The sequence below is a fragment of the Felis catus genome, chromosome B3 (assembly GCF_018350175.1).
Source record: "Felis catus isolate Fca126 chromosome B3, F.catus_Fca126_mat1.0, whole genome shotgun sequence".
NCBI lineage: Eukaryota > Metazoa > Chordata > Mammalia > Carnivora > Felidae > Felis > Felis catus.
In genome coordinates this window covers 113,186,590-113,202,445 of record NC_058373.1, presented here as the reverse complement: position 1 = coordinate 113,202,445, position 15,856 = coordinate 113,186,590, and the positions used below count along the sequence as shown (strand labels likewise).

General features: G+C 45.4%; 1 long non-coding RNA gene across 1 annotated transcript in view; it reads right to left on the bottom strand.

Moving 5' to 3' along the window:
• Positions 1–853: 853 nt before the first annotated feature.
• The window catches only part of LOC111560896, a 41,384-nt gene continuing 26,381 nt past the window's right edge, over positions 854–15,856 (bottom strand). Inside the window, exons 2-3 of the long non-coding RNA XR_006599714.1 lie at positions 3,886–4,003; positions 854–3,308 (exon numbers count right to left, since the gene is read on the bottom strand). This is a non-coding gene — a long non-coding RNA (uncharacterized LOC111560896). The remainder of the gene's footprint in view (positions 3,309–3,885; positions 4,004–15,856) is intronic.

The window sequence follows — 15,856 nt, the reverse complement described above, 5'->3', positions numbered from 1 at the left end:
TCAGCTCTAATCCAATTGGGATTAATCTGATTTAGGACCTATCCTTTTCTGTAGTAGGGTCCCCAAGAGTCCTTTAAAGATAGGCAGTCTGCCAGCCACCTCTGGGTGGACAGTCAAGGACATCTACTAGTGCCTACTACACCTCCCTGGCTTGCCCGCAGGCAGCTCCCTGAGACAGTCCCTCCTGCTGAACCAAAGCCAAAGGTCAAGGCAGGGGACAGAACTTTGTCTAGACCTCTTTGATACCAAAAACCAAACCTCTTCCTTGGATAACTTTAGAAACGAAAACGAAATGACGTTAGGTGTTATTTTGCTGACTTTCACTCAATCTGTTACCCCAAGGTCTTAGGCCTGCTGACCAGCAGGACCAGATGGTGCCTTTTACAGGAATATCTCATCATTTCTGCTTTTGTGTAGGCCCTGAACATTCTAAGAAACAACATGTTTTCTCCTTCTGATTGACATATCTGTGCATCAGATATATTTTCATATATTTTTCCTATGACTCTGCTGAAAGCACTTGGCACCCAAGCCTAGTTTACATTTCATGTCCTCGAGAGCTGACCTCGTTGAACAGAAGGGAAGGGAAGGGAAGGGAAGGGGAGGGAAGGGGAGGGGAGGGGAGGGGAGGGGAGGGGAGGGGAGGGGAAGGGGAGGGGAGGGGAGGGGAGGGGAGGGGAGGGGAGGGGAGGGGAGGGGAGGGGAGGGGAGGGGAGGGGAGGGGAGGGGAGGGGAGGGAAGAGGAAGGATTAGATGGTTCCACATTCATGACTCTATTTTGCAACCAGCCGTTTTTTGGTCTCCGGAATGTGACCATCTACACTCCACATTGCCCTAAGAACTTCCTGGCTGCCTCATGAAAGATGCAACATCTCTGACTTTGAAGTCTTTAGACCTGAGTTTGAATCCCAGGTCCCTGACTTACTTGGGCATGTTATATAACCTATCTAAGCCTCCGTTTTGGCTAATACTAGGCCAAATCTCCCAGAGATGTGGAGATCAGATGAGACAACGCTTGACAAGTGGTTGGCATGCACTCAGTGTCAGATATTAGGAGAAATATTCTCGTAGTCTCACAAGTCAAATGCAAGCAGATGTCACTCCAGCAAGCATTTTTGGGCTCCTGTTGGCATGCTCATCATGGCCAAAACCATGGGCTTTGAATGCTTCTGATCTGAACTGGCCCACTTATTAATTGGGAGGCAAATTAATCTCTATACACACAAGTTTTCTCATCTGTAAAATGGGAATGATAAAACCTACTCTGTAGGATTATTGTGAAGGTTAAGTTAAATAAAATGATATGTCTAACATGCTTAGTACAGATCCATGATTCCTTAACTCAAAACCCATGGGGTTTTGCAAAGCTTTTTGGATTTCAGAAAGATAATAACATTTATATGCTGTATATTTTGTAGTTTCTGGACCAGGTGTGAATAGGACCTTACAGTCCAACACATTATTACTTCTACATGGAAATCTATAAATATCATATTAAGGGGGGGGGGTAAATAAAAACTCGAAATGGCCTTACATCCTACCTTGTGAGACAGGACAAGTGTAAAATTCACACTTGACAGATAACAAACTAAAGATCAGGATAGTGGATGGTTCAAGATCACATGGTCCAGAATTGACAACATGAGGGTCCCTGGGCCATCTAAGTCCAAGGGACTCTCCCCCTTACACCACACAGTGTGACAGATTCGACCCTACTACAACCATCCTCTTGGCTTAATGAACTTTTCCCCCTCCATATACACACAAACAGTTAAGTTTTCTTCTCATCTTTTGAAGTGTATGTATGTATACCTCTCTGTTCTTTGCAGATTCTGCTTTTCTTTACTTTGGTACCTGGTACACATTTCTCTGTGTGGCATTTTAAGATCACTTTTAAAAACTAAAGAGTCTTCCAGAATCATAATATAACCTTAATATAGCTTAGTTATTCCCCTATCACTGAGTATTTGCATGTTTCCAATTTTACGCTGTTCTAAAATAATGCTCAGTCACTCACTTTAAACTTTGCCTTGGAGATGAACAAGCACATCCATCAGAAAACACCTGTCCCTTGAGCCCCTGGCTGGCTGGCAGCCTTTGGGAGATCGTATTTCCAGGCACTTCAACTATATATTTGTTGTTCCCAATCAAGTAATCAGTTAGGGTTTATTGATTACCTGCATGGGGAACAGGGTGCTCTTTGGTGAGGAAGGAAGCACAGAAGCACAAGCATAGAAGAGTAAGATTCTGAGTATTATGAAGTGTACGTGTAACCAAGCAGGTGTTTCAACTCCAAACCAAGTTGGGTTTGCGTCCAGCCAGTGAGGTCTTCTAAGAAAAACTGATCAGGGTGGGCACCAAAGTGTGACATTAGGGGTGAATGGCAAGAACTTCAAATAGGTCTCTGATCTACCTTTTTGCCTGTCAAGGGTGTTGGTTCTATTCAGGACTAAGGCACTAAAAATGAAATAATGAATAGGGAAAATAAGGTCAGGGGTTCCATGAAGCCTTCCCTACTTTGTCAAGTTTTACTTTCCGACTCTAATGGTAAGGGTGAACCATTAAAAAACAATATAGTACCACTTCCCTGACTCCCCTTGGTGGGGGCTCAGCAAAAGGATAAACAAGACCCGGTTGCTGGTTTTATCTTGCTTCCCCTTAAGCAAATTAACTAACCTTTTTTCCCCATCCATCAAATGGTAACAACAGTAATGCTCTCATGGGACTCACAGGATTGTAACAAGGATTGCTTAAGATCCTGACGAGTTTTTTAGAAACAACGAAATGTTGCCCAGGTGACCTGAGGGAGGTCAAGGACCACATCTCATTCACTGCCACATCACAGGCAACCAGCACAGTGTGGGTCTGCACAAAGTAGGAGCTCAATAAACATTTGTTGAATGAACAAGGGAATTGGCAGGTGTTATCATGAACCCATAAAGGGCAGAGAACTGCCCATCATTTCATCAACTCTGAGCCTGAGGGAGAGGCTCCCTCCACTCCAGCTGCACCCCCATGTCCATCCTCCCTAGAGCAGTCCCCACACTGACTCTGTTACCCATGTATCTACTATAAGGAGTCCCATGTTCAGGGCAGTAAAGATTCATAGCCTAATATTCACCCCCAGTGGGGAAGCGTCGGCAAGCACTGACTTCAAGCCATCTCCTCAGGTTTCAAGGCTGCAGGACTCACTGTCACAAGGGACTGGCCAGCTCAGCCCTCACTTCCCGCTCCTGGCTGCTGAGGCAGGGGTACGTCAGGCCATTGTGTCAGCAGCAAATAGTAGCTCTCTGGCCAGCGGAAGACACCTGGCAACAGACAACAGCTGTGCCTTATCTACCTCCATCTGGGGCCTCAGGTGCCCCATCACCTCCTAGCCCAGCCAGCCTGCTGCTCCTGAGCATTTGGTGCCAACAACAGAGACCCACCCCCCCATACACAGCCCCCCTGCAAGCCTGCACTAGGGAGCCAGTTCCAGGTGGCTCAAGTCCGGCCCACTGGCTGGACTTTTCTAAGGCGCTCTCCTGGATTTCCTGAGTCATTCATGCTTCTCCTTGAGATATCCTAGAGAACAGGATGAGCTGTGAAGGTCGGCAGCTGTGGGGTTATAACAGCTGGTCACTTTCTAAAGCCTGATTTCTTTCCTCATGCCTTTGTCACTTTATGCCTTTGTCTCTTTATTTTATCTTCTCCACCGGACACACGGTCCAGAGAGCACGGCGCATTGCTAACTCACTGTTTTCTCATCCCAGTGCTGAGAACTGTGACCACCCCCAAAGAGGTGCTTCATTAATATTTGTGAATGAGTGAACAAATGAACTTTTTGCAATGCTTATTACATATAATAAATGATAGTTATTATAAATAAGTGATTATGATAAGTACCTTTAAAAGGAAGCAGAAATTTCCAGCCTTTCAGGATTAACATACACATTGTCCCGCCTTATTCAGTGATTATGTATTCATTCAGTCATTCAGTTATTCATTTAACCTTGTGTTTGATCTGTAAGAGATGAGAATTAAACAGTTGTATAATGTAGTCAGGGCTACAAAATAGGGGTGCAAATTTTTAGGAGTGTGTCTGATGGGGAGATTTAACCTAGTCAGAGAGGTCAGGGGAAACTACCTGGAGGAAGTCCCATTTGAACCCAGATCTAAACAAAGTCATTAACTGGGAGCCAAAGAATACTGCTGGGAGAGGGGATGCCATGTGAAAGGCCTAGTGGCAGGAGGGAATGTGCAAGGAGCAGGAACTGAGGGTCAGCTGGGGAGTAGGACCGAGTCAGCCACCTTGGAGAGGACAGCACAGCAGATGGCCAGCAGTGTCCACAGGTGCTCAACAGGTGCCCTGGGCCAGGGCATGGTGCCCTTTAGGAGATGTCACCTCTTCTAGGAGACTGTTCCCAATCCTCCCTTCCCCTCCTTGGTTAGAGTCCCTCCTTTGTGTTCCCATGGGACTCAGGGCTTCCTCTCATTGTTTAACCTATACAAGTCTACTTTAATGATCTGTTTTCTCACTTTTTGACCTCCTCATCTCTTGACTTGTGAGTTCTGTAAGTGCAGAGAACTTGGCTATTCATCTTATGCCACCAGTGCCTAACACAGTGCCTAGGACATGATGGGGACCCCATTAGTGTTTGATGAATGAATGAACAGACAGCGTTCCAATCATGGAGCGAACTGGACAGGTATTTGGATTTCTGCACACTCAGGAAGCCCCCGCTGAGCCCAGTGCTGCAAACAGGAGAGAGTGGACAGCGATCTATGCTGACTTCTGGAGACGAAGAGAGCCAGAAGGCTGGGGGAAAAACAGTCAGGGGATACTGTGCAATTAGTGGCACATGAAGGAAAGGACTTACAGTGCAATCCTTAATAGGAAGGAGAGATGACAGTTTCAAGGAGGATATGTTTACCAGATGCGGAAAAGAAATTTCAACAGGTAAAATTGCATGAGTTTACATGGATGAAAAAGAACATCAGCTGGTATTTAACAGATTCTAGTGTATTATGTGCCAAACGCTGTTCTAAGTGTTTTTCAAGTACTAAACCATTTAAATTCTCATAACAATTGCATGAAGCATTTGTCTGTGTCTGTTTTGTCAGTGAGGAAACTGAAGAGCAGAGTACTCCTCCCCAGCCCCCCACAGTACCTCCAGGTCCAAGCAGCCAGAAAGTGACAGAACCAGGGTATGAGCCCAAGCACTTTGATCTGGAAGCCAGGCTCTTACCCCCACCCCATCCTGCTCGTAAGCCAGCCCTTGCTCTGCAGCTGGTATACCTGAGGATTTGGTATCTTTTCAAAGATCCTCCTGAGAGGGAGGTATGATTCTTCCCTATTTTGCAGATAAGAAAATTGAGGCTCAAAGACATTAGTTTGCCAGAGATCAGCCAGCTGGTAAGTGGCAGAGCCAGGGTCAAGGATGACAGCCACCCTTACTACCTTTCTTATTCTCTCAATGCTCTCAGCTGAGCTCTAAACCTGGGTCATCTTCTGTGCCACTCCTTTGGCAGCTTAGGAACCACAGCCCCAGCCTGGCAGATGGCCGTACCTTGCACACATTTCTGACTCAGCAGCCCCTTATCTACTCCCTGGCTTCCTATCCCAACTCTGAGCCTCTAAACCGCATGACAGAGACGGGGACATCACCCCGACCTGGCATGGGATTAGGAACAGCCAAATCCATCAGCAACTTTTGGGGGAAAAAATAGGTACAGTTGAAATCTATTTATACTACCCTGATGGGAAGGAAGGCGACAGCCTGATCTAGGGAAGGTGGTTGAGGATTCAGCATCCCAGGGACCTGTGAGGCCAAGGTGAAGCATTCTGGGCAGGGCTTGGAGCCTCAAGCAGACCTGCTGTCTCACCACTTGGGTTGCCAGGGTGCTTTTCCTAGTGCTGCTGTATCTTTGCTCTCTCCTGCTCCACCCCTCAGGGGTTCCCTCGTCCAATGGCTAGCAGGCTCATGGTGACCTGAAACCAGGGCAAAGGGCAATTGGACCCAATCTAGCCTCTTTACACTGAGTCCTAGGGCCAAGTTGATAGCTCAGGCCTTTATTCTGTATCTTGTGGTTACTTTTCACTTCAATAACCTGACTCAAAAGCCATCTGATGCAGGTTTCACTACTCAGTTCCCCTTCCTGAAGGTGACATGTTGTTGTGACAGTCTGTGCCTCAGTTTCCCCATGTGTGAGAACAGAAACTTCTCAAGCTTCTAGCACATACAAGCTTGACCAAGGGAGCCCTCCCTGAGAAAATAACTGAAAAGATTTCCTTTTATGGGCTGAGAGAGGCAGCCTGGTGAGGGTAAGGGGCAAGAGACACTTGGCTTTCAGGATCAAACAGATCTGGGTTCAAGTCCTGGATTTGCCTCTTCCTATCTATGTGATCTCTGAGCCTTGGAAATCACAACCAGTCCAATCCTCAAAACAGCCTCTGAAGTAGATGCTATAATTGAGAAACGGGTAGAGAGGTAAGTTAGCTTGCCCACAGTCACAGAGCTGGTAGGTAGCAGAATCAGGTGGCCGAGCTCTGGCCTCTGCTCCTAACCACCACCCTACACTGCTCTGCTTCCTATAAGACCTTGAAGAGCAGAATTCTGATCCTGGCCTGGCCAGTAGCTTAAGTTGCATTGTCGTTTGGGCCTCATCTATAAAACAAGGGAAGAAGACCCCTGATTCTACACAATGTAGCACTATCTTAGTCTTTAAGTTGTTTCTGGGAGTGTGTTGTTTCTGCCCCTCAGACCACAAGGTCCTGGGACAGTTGTTGGGAGATCTCTCCTACCTTGCCCCCCACATCATTATGCCTTGCCTCCTAGCCTTGGCTTCAAGGATCAGCAACCAGGGCTGTGAAAGAGCCTGTTCCCAGGGTCTCCTGGGTGTCCACAGCAGCCCTCTTCCAGGGCTCCAGTGTGCTGTGAGGAAGGAGGCTGTCTCTGGACAGTGTGGACCATGCTGTGCCGATAGCTTGCATCAAAGTTCACTTGGCCTTTTGGTCATACTGGGTGACCAATTTAAAGTAATTCTGAGAATCTCAGTATTAGAGGGGAATGGGCAACCAGGACAGGAATGCAGGAGTGTCATCTTCAGTGGCTCTGACCTACCTGGCTGGTGTGGCCTCATAACAGCCATCTCAGCCTAACGTAGGACTCAAGTTAGGGCTAAAAGAGTCTGAGCCCCTCCTAGCTGGTCCAAATAGAACGTTCTTCCTCAAGTTGTGCTGCAGTGTGACTTTCCTGTCATGTTCACCTTCTGGGGCGAGTATGGCCCTTTGGAGAATGGCAGGGTCCCTCTCATGGGATAGTCCTTTATCAACTTGAAGAGAGTCCCTGTGTCCCTGCCAACTCCTCCATTTCCTAGATTAAACGTTCACATTTCCTTTAATTCTACATCTTGGGTCAGAGTTCTTTGAGGCTTTTTCCTCACCACCCTACTCTCTCTTCTTTCCAATCTGTCCTAATGGATTTTCCAGGAATCCCAACTCAGGATCTCTTTAAAGATACTATTCTCAGAGGGGTGCCTGAGTGATTCAATTGGTTAAGTGTTGACTCTTGATTTTAACTCAAGTCTTGATCTCTGTGTCATGGGTTCGAGCTGTGTGTTGGGCTCTGTGCTGGGGATGGAGCCTACTTAAAAGAAAAAAAAAAACCACTATTCTCAGAGCCTAACACTCCAATGCTTGGTAGGCCAGGACTATTGTCTATTGTCTCCCTTTGCCTTTTCTTCCCTCCACCCCCTCCAACTCTCCAGGCTTTCTTCTGGGAACTGCACCCCCCAAAACTCCACCACGTGGTCCTTGTAGGGATTGCCTTGCTCAGCTATGATTCTGTCCCCAAGGATAGCTGATTGGCCAAGAGGTTGGTACTATATTTAAGCTGCTCCAATCAATTAATTTCTTGGGATTTGGGGACTTGAGTGCCTCTCTGGTGGCTACAACTGTGAGATACAAAAACTCAGCAGCTATTGGCAGCTATATTGATCAGGACAGAGTAGGCTATGCCGTGGAAATGAATCAATCCCGAGATGTTAGTGGCTTATTCCAATGAAAATATATTTCCTTTCCATGTAAAGTTTGATGGGGGTTGGGTACTTCTCCTCGGAAGCTCTTCTCCAAGTGGTGATTTAGGGATCCAAGATCTTTCCACCCTAAGGTTCCATCCTCTTAAAAGTCTTTCACTTCCAGGGGCGACTGGGTGGCTCAGTCAGTTGAGTGTCTGACTTTGGCTCGGGGCACAGTCTCACGGTTTGTGAGTTCGAGCCCTGTATGAGGCTCACGGCTGTCAGCACAGAGCCTGTTCCAGATCCTCTGTCCCCCTCTCTCTCTGCCCCTCCCCCACTCACAATCTCTCTCTCAAAAATAAACATTAAAAAACAAAGTCCTTCACTTCCAGCTGCACAGATGGGGGTGAAGGAATGGAGGGGGTGGGGGGAGGACATGGAGAAATCCTGTCTGCTTTGAACAGCTTCTACCTTAAAGGATGCACATCACTTCCACTCACATTCCCCAGTCAGGCTGCAGTCTAAAGCCTCACTTAACTAACTGCAGGGTGGAGACTGGGAGAGGTCATCCTTCTTTGTGCTGAGGGAGAAGAGAAAAAACAGAGATCTGTGAAAATTATCAAACTTGGGATAGGAAACTTGCTGTTGCCATGTTATGTGCAGAAAGCTGGTCTGTACTGAGAGAAGCAGGCATAGGCAGGAGAGGTGAGAGATGGGGAGAAAGTTCCTGACTAGATGGCTCCTGAGGTTCACCACCTTCTCTAGGGCTTCTTTTCTGTGAGATACCATGGCATACCTCCAGTACATTTCTCCTGTGGTAATTCTGTATTACTTTTGGTCACCTACATCTAAAGGAGACTTATTGAAAACATACCTTGTCTTCACATTATAATGCTACTCATGCAGACTAAATGATTTTTTTTTTTAACCTTTTCACTCAAGCTGTTATAAATTCAAATCTCTGCATCAGGACTTGTCTATTTCATGTGACCTCTGCTAGCAAATATTTTAAACATTGTAGACCATACGATCCCTGTACAACTACTCAATTCTGTTGCTGTAGTGTGACAGCAGCCACAGATAGTATATAAACAATTGAACGTGGCTGTGTTCCAATAAAATCTAATTTTACAAAAACGGCTGCAGGCTGGATTTGGCACACAGGCTGTGGTTTGACAACCCCTGATCTAGGTGGTCTTTTTTAGATCTGAGCTTGAGATTCTCATATCTCCCTATAAAACATAATCTTGTTAACTTCGACCCATCTTTCATGTCAGCAGACATATTTTTGGATCCTGACTCTACCATTAGCATAGCAGATTCCCCTCCCAGCCCCTGCTCTGTGTCATGTGCATATCAAATGAGATTTCAGTGTCTTAACGGTTTGTCTAGACTAGCAGGCCCTTGAAAATGTAATAGGTGGTGACTGTGCTGCCCCTCCTGAGAAAGGACACACTGGGAAGCCAGGACCCAAAGATAAGATGTGTGACAGGACACCCTCCTAATCATTCCATGCCCGGCCTCTGCTGACCTTGGCCTAACACCCTATCTATCTGTTTCCCTGATTTCATGGAGGGCATCTGGCTCAGGGGTGGGGCGGGAGTAATTTGGGGCTGTTTGCTTCCCTGAAGAATTCCTTTACTCAACATTAATTGTGATTCAATGTGATAAGCCCCATAGGGACTTATTCCTTAACTGTGTCCTCCAGCAATCTCTGGGGCATCCTCCATAGGTTAGAGGCATGGATGGCAATCTTAGGGCTGGGTGGAATTTAGCAATCATCAAGTCCAGTACCCCTCATTATGTAGATGAGATCATGAAGGTGGAGATGTGAACAACTTGCCCAAAGGCAAGGAGGGCATCTGTGGAAGAGGCAAGCTGGAACCTGGTGTCCTGCTTCCTCCTTCCACATCCTTCCAAAAGGAACTGCTTCCAGTGAGCTTCCAGGCCATGAAGCCCCAGGAACCCTGGGTACTCAGTGCCTCTATGTGGGCTTTCCAGCTTACCATCAAAATGAACAGAAGATCTAGTTTTTCCTGGGGAAAAAACTGGTTTTGTGGACTCTCATTGCCTTGGCTGTAAAGCCAAAAGGACTTTGAATTAGTCATAAGAAAACTGTGAAGTCCATGAGCTGCTTTGTAAATTGTCTTCCTTAAACCAAGGTGATGATGTTTCCTTATGAATTGTGATTTCTATGTGCATGTTTTTTTTTTCTGACTCCCATGGGTGTTTTTTCCCAACACCAAATATGTGTTGTTTTCTCCATCAATTCTCCATCACCAACTAGGTGTCTAGCAATTCAATTCAATTCAATTCAATTCAATTCAATTCAATTCAATTCAATCCTGACACTATCTACCTGGAGTTAGCATCAGATCCCACAAGCTTTAGGACTCAGTCCCAAAGACTCTCCCCACTTTAAATACCAGCAAGTGGAATCCCCAGATGACACTTAACTTTTACCTGACCCATTCAGAGGTTTCCACAATTTCCCCCAAACCAGGTCTGATAATTCACTGAAATGACTCACAGAACTAAAGAAAGTCCTCTACTTATGATTACCATTTCATTATAAAGGATACAACTCAGGAAGAGACAAATAGTAGAGATACATAGAGCAAAGAATGAGGCTAGAGGGGAGAGTGGAACTTCTATTCCCTTTCAGGGCACATTACTCACTGAACACTTTGATGTGTTCACCAACCTGGAAGTTCTCTGAATCTCATTGTTTCAGAGTTTATATAACTCAATCTCCAGCCCCCTCCCCCACCCCCAAGAGTTTGAGAGCTGGGGCTGAACATTTCCACCCTCTAATCGTGTTTGGTCTTTCTGGTGATCAGCCCCCCATCCTGAAGCTAGCTGGAGACTCTACCCTGAGTCACCTCCTTAGCATAAACTACTGTGTGTTCAAAAGGACTCAGTATGAATATCAAAAGACATTCCTATCAGGGAATTCCAAGGGTTTGAGGAGTTTTGTGCCAGGAACCCAGGATAAAGAACCAAAAAGGACATATATTTTTATTATACCATATTATACTATATAGTTCCTAAATCAGCTAGGATATTTATAGCTGGATCCCTAGAAACACACTCTGGACACAGAGTTTATCAAACTTATCACTAAGAGGCCACCCACTTACCACAAAAGGCAAGGATACTCCTTGTCTTACTTAGTACCTGTTTCCTCATTTGGGATATGAGGCTTGACTGGGGCCATGCCAGTGTTATACTCCTGTTTCTGACTTGACAGCGTTACCGCCATTCCCAGAACCTGGCCCTCCTCCCCTTTGCCTGTGCCAAGCCATCTCCTTGGGATGCTCTTCCTTCCCTTCTTTTCCTGTCAGATTGCAGGTGAGTAAAAAGACCTCAGGACACAGAATAGTTTGTGATAGTGGTAGGTCTTCTATGACAGGATGCTCTTAATTTGCATTTCTTTCATTTTTCCCTTTGGCTAGAAGAAAGTTTTACATTGTCAGTTTTACACTGTCACAGAACAAACACTTGCACTTTTTGGCTCACAACTTACAGAGCTCATTTAATGCAATTTTGTTGCTTCTGTCACATTTCTGACTATCACAAACAAATCCTTCCCTATGGGGGTTGGAAGGATACATGCCCATCCTCCCCTTTTCCCTGAGGCTACATTTGTGGTCAAAATCATATTCATCTTCACAAGCCCTCCTCAAGTGCTTCCTCCTCTGTGAAGCCTTCAGGGTTCATCCAGGTAGGATTAAAATGGATCTTTGCATAGCACTTTGTAGCCTGGGCTCTAACATCTTGTTTATGAGGCTGTTGCCTGCAAAGGCTGCATTTGTTGTTTATCTTTGCCCTGAGGAGTATCTGACACATAATGTGGGCTTACTAAATATTTAGTCCTGATCTATAGGAGAGAGAAGTCAACCTAATTAGACAAGAACCAGGACAGGACACAGAGGAAAACTGGTGGTGGGGGCAGGGAAGGTGCTCCTTGATAGCCATCCTCTTTCCAGAGGAGAGGCTATTACTCATCTATGCCTGGTTCTGGTTTACTCTGCTTTTGGCACTGCTGGACCCACCTCCCACTAGACACACACATAGTTCTATTAATAGATATAACTCAAAGACAACAACTCCAAAAATAATCTCTTCTTCAAGGTCAATGCAAGGCCACAGAAACACCATCCTGGTCAACCCATGGAACCAATGGGTGGACATTGGGTCCTAGGCAAAAAGACTCCCAACCCTCAAGGATGGGGCACTGTGGAGTGTTAGAAGGGCCACATTATGACTTTCATGGGACTTAGGCACTTGCGCCTTTGTGGGCTCATCCCTCCATAAAAATATATGTAAAATTATATTTTACAACTACGTTGGCATAAAGACAAATATAATCCAGTCTTGACTCATTTTTAAATGTCTATTATTATTACAATTCATCTCCTGATTTTAAAAGAAATTAAAATTAAAACATTTTCATGGGTCCCTAAAAGTATTGTGGGCCTGTATTTGCCTGGGTTCTCCAGAAAAATAGAACCAATAGGAGATATATAGATTATGTACACATATTATAGATATATATTATAGATATGTACTATAAGGAATTGGCTCATGCAGTATTGGAGGCTGAGAAGTCCCACAGTCTGCAGTTAGCAAGCTACAGACCCAGGAAAGCCGATGGTGTAAATTCCAGTCCAAGTCTGAGATCAAAGGCAGGAGAAAAATCAATGTGCCAGCTCAAAGACAATCAGGCAGAGAAAGTGAATTCTCCCTTACTCTGCCTTTTTTGTTCTATTCAGGCTTCCAACAGATTGGATGAGGCCTACCCATGTTGGGGAGGACAATCTGCTTTACTTGATCTATGGATTCAAATGTTAATCTCATCCAGAAACGCCCTCACAGACATACCCCGAATAATGCTTAACCAAACATCTGGGCACCTAATAGCCCAGTCAAGTTGACCCATAAAATTAACCATCACAAGCTCACCCTTCATCAACTAGGCATCCATACACATCTTCTTAAACCATATTCTCCAAATACAAACAATAAAAAAGGCCATAAATCTGCCTAACATGATACAACAATCTTGCATACAACCAAAAATGCACTCCTTCCCCAGAAGCGATAAACTCCTTTAATGATGTTTACTCTTCTTTCTGATATAATAGAACTTAAATACTATGATGTAAAATTAACAAATCTTTAAAACTATTATAGAAGGACAATATATCTTATGTTACATGATAAGAGAATGGGGGGAGGGAAGAAAAAAGATATTTGCATACAAGTATTTTCATAAAAAAATAAAGAGGAAACATTCTTTACAATTATAGCCCTCATTTCTGTAACTGGTCATGTGGTCATAGCCTGTATTTATTTATTTTTAATAATAATGTCATTTTAAAAAATTTAATTTTTTTAAATGTTTATTTATTTTTGAGACAGAGAGAGACAGAGCATGAATGGGGAAGGGTCAGAGAGAGAGGGAGACACAGAATCCGAAGAAGGCTCCAGGCTCTGATCTGTCAGCACGGAGCCTGACGTGGGGCTGGAACTCACAGACTGTGAGATCATGGCCTGAGCTGAAGTCAGATGCTCAACCGAAAATTTAATTTTTTTTTAGAGAGAGAGACAGCACGCACATGAGCAAGGCAGAGGGGCAGACGGAGGGAGACAGAGAATCTCAAGAAGGCTCCACGCTCAGTGCAGAGCAAGACATGGGGCTCTATCCCATGACCCTGGGATCATGACCTGAGCCAAAATCAAGAGTCAAATGCTCAACCAACTGAGCCACCCAGGTGCCGGCATAGTTGGTATTTAGAACGATTTTCTTCCATTAACCACTCTGTATTCCTTTTGCCTTCAGCAAGGACCTCAAGTAGTCATGGTTCTTTACCTGGTGGGGTGACTCAAACCTTCATTCCTGTAGGATCTGGGCCATTTAGAAGCCGTGCCTGGATTGAGTTGTTGCAGTTTTTCACTGACCTTACTCACAGGTCATGGTAATACCAAGAGACATCCTGAGAGAGCTCCTACATTCCAGACATACTCTCCTTTACCTCAGTGTGCATTCACAGTCCAATTTCCCCTTGTTAGTGAAGACCAATCATCCCCTTTAGTGGGGTAACTTGGTCTACTTTGCCTGTTGATTCAGGGGCGTGGGGAGTCCAAACTGGCTGGGCTGTAGTCTTAATTTCCAGTTCAATAGAATAATTGTTGTGTCTCCAGGTGAAAACATTCCTCCCTTTGGAGCTAAGGCCTCTAGGCCAGCAGAGCATAAGGTCATGGGAACAGGAAGCAAAAATGTTGCTAGTGAGTAAGTAGGGGTAATAGTGAGCAGTGCCACTCCCGTTTCTATCTCTTGATTCCTGGGTCTGTGAATCCTGGCTATGGGGGAAACAGCACCATATTTTGACACTAATTCAGAGTTTATACAGCCTTCTGGAGAACTTTATCCCAGTCCTGCAAGGTATTGCCACCTAGCTGGCACTATAAATGAGTCTTCAAAAGATCACTCCACACTTCTATCAAACCATATCAAGCCAGAATGGTGGGGAACATGGTAAGACTAGTGAATTCCACAATCATGGACCTATCGTTGCACTTCTTTTGTTGTGAAGTAAGTTCCCTGATCAGAAGCAATGTTGGGTGGAATTCCATGATGGCGTATCAGGCATTCTGTAAGTCCCTGGATGGTAGTTTTAGCAGAAGCATTGCACTATAGGTAAGGCAATTCTGTATCCAGGGTATCTATTCTAGTAAGAACAAAATGCTGCCCCTTCCACAACAGAAGTGGTTCAATGTAATCAACCTTCCCCAGGTAAGTGGACTGAGCACCCTGGAAAGTTGTGCCGTATCAGGGGCTCAGTGTTTGCCTCTGCTGCCAGTAGTTTGGACACTCATCAGTGGCCAGCTAGGCTAGCTTTGGTGAATAGAAGTCCATGTTGCTGAGCCCTATATAACCACCACCCCTGCCACGATGGCCACTTGGTTCATGAGCCTGTTGGGTGATGGTGGGGTGGGTGGGGAAAGAGGCTGACTGGTATCCACAGAACAGGTCATCTGATTCATTTGAATATTAAAATTCTCCTCTGCTGAGGTCACCCTTTGGTGAGAATTCACATGGGACACAAATATCTTCATGTTTCCCCCTGCTCCATTCAGAGAGGTTTATCCACATAACTCTTCCTCAAATTTCCTTATCACCAATTTTCCAATCATGTTTGTCCCAGATCCCTGGCCATCCAAACCACTGGCCATAGCCCAATGGATCAATGTATAATCACATGTCTGGTATTTCTTCTTCCACACAAAGTGAAAAACCCAGTGCATCTTCCAAGAGTTCTGCCCACTGGGAGGATTTCCCTTCACCACTGCCTTCAGGGATGTCTCAGAGAGGGGCAGCAGTGCTGTAGCTGTCCACAGTCAGATGTGCCTGCATGCCATGCAGAACCATCTGTAAGCCAGGCCTGAGTCTTCTCTTCTCCTGTCAACTGATCATAGGGAACTCCCCATGAGGCTGTATGTGCAGGCTGGGAGAGAGAAGGCAGTGGAGCAGGGGTGGGGACCATGAGCATTTGGGTAACTTACTTTTGCCTTCAGGGTCTGCTCAAGCAGGATCATGTATATATTATTCCCATTTGATGATGGAATACATGCTGGACTTCATGGTTTGGTAGGTAAGATAACATCTGGTTCACGACAGGGAGCTCAGGTTGCCTGATAACTTGGTTAAGTGTTCAGTCTCTGCTGAGGCCCAGTAGCAGACAAAGTGTTGTTTTTCAAAAGGAGAGTAGTTAACTTCAGAGGATGGGAGGGCTTTGCTGCAAAATCCTAAGGTCCTGGCGCTGTGATTCACCTACAAGGGCCTGTCAAGGAC